Below are 1,102 nucleotides of genomic sequence, written 5' to 3' on the forward strand. Positions count from 1 at the left end.
CTGTTTTTTCTTCACCTCCTGTGACAAGAGAAAAGATAGTATCCCCCCAGGTTGTTAGTATTTTTTTATCATCATTTTTGATCCCAGGGCACACAGCTCAACCTTATCCTCTTCATTTGAATTCTGCTCTTTATCTGTTGAATATTTCTCAACACCAGACTTTGGTGGAGTTTTGATATCTTCCCCATCTGTAAAGGTGAGTGATGGCAGCTTATCAAAGTCTTCTTGGTTCTCCCCATCTTCCTTCCCAACTGCATAATACTCAGCATTCAAATCTGCATCAAAATCATCTTCTAATGAAGTAACAAGTCTGGTTCTTTCATCATCAGATACAAGTGCATCAGCTATTCAACCAAATTTGGTTTTCCAGTCTAGAGTCATTTCTTTTTTCAAAAGTTTATAGGCATCAATCTTATCCTGTTCATTTGACACCTGAGAACTATTGCTGGTTTTGTTGTTTTCACTTTCTGGCACTTTTGGTTTATCTTGCAGCATTTCTTCAAAAGCTTCAAATGAAGGCTGCTCTCCCTGAGCATGGTATGTTTGGCTGTTTGTATGGGGGTGGTGCTGCCGAGCTGTGAAGTGTTCCTGAAGATACTTTGCCTTTTCTGAGAATACTCTGTCACTTTCCTCTGAGTTGGCTCCTACTGGTTCAGGCTCAGGTTCCCTTTCCTTAGATAATTCAGGGTTTTTTCCCACATCCTGTGAAGTTTTTTCTACAGCTTTCTCAGAAACTCCAGTTGCAGAATTGTACAATTCCAAGAACCCTAAAAGTTCTTCTACATCATAATTATCAAAATCATCTCTTCCTCCATCAAAACAAACAAAATCCATCTCCTGCAAGAAAAAAAATTAGTGTGTCACTAATCAAGTGTCACAAGAGCAAACTCTTATCCATGTTAAGGACTGAGATAATCCCAAATTCACATTTGGCTCTAAAGGAGCTTTTGTGCCAATGTTGGGCACCTGTTCTTAGGCAGTGGGTGGATAGGAGGCTGGAAGCCACTTTCCCATCTGAGTAATACTCCTGGCTTCCCTTCATTCTCTCTTCCCCAGGGGAGGAATGATTCATGTGGTTGGTGAGTTTGCTCAGTCCCATTCC

The 1,102-nt window shown here is 40.7% G+C and overlaps 1 pseudogene; it reads right to left on the reverse strand.

Moving 5' to 3' along the window:
• Positions 1–7: 7 nt before the first annotated feature.
• On the reverse strand, positions 8–1,034 carry LOC116548597 (annotated as a pseudogene).
• Positions 1,035–1,102: the final 68 nt, after the last annotated feature.

The sequence above is a fragment of the Sapajus apella genome, unplaced genomic scaffold, assembly GCF_009761245.1.
Source record: "Sapajus apella isolate SASKATOON/1434 unplaced genomic scaffold, GSC_monkey_1.0 scaffold16550, whole genome shotgun sequence".
Taxonomy (NCBI): domain Eukaryota; kingdom Metazoa; phylum Chordata; class Mammalia; order Primates; family Cebidae; genus Sapajus; species Sapajus apella.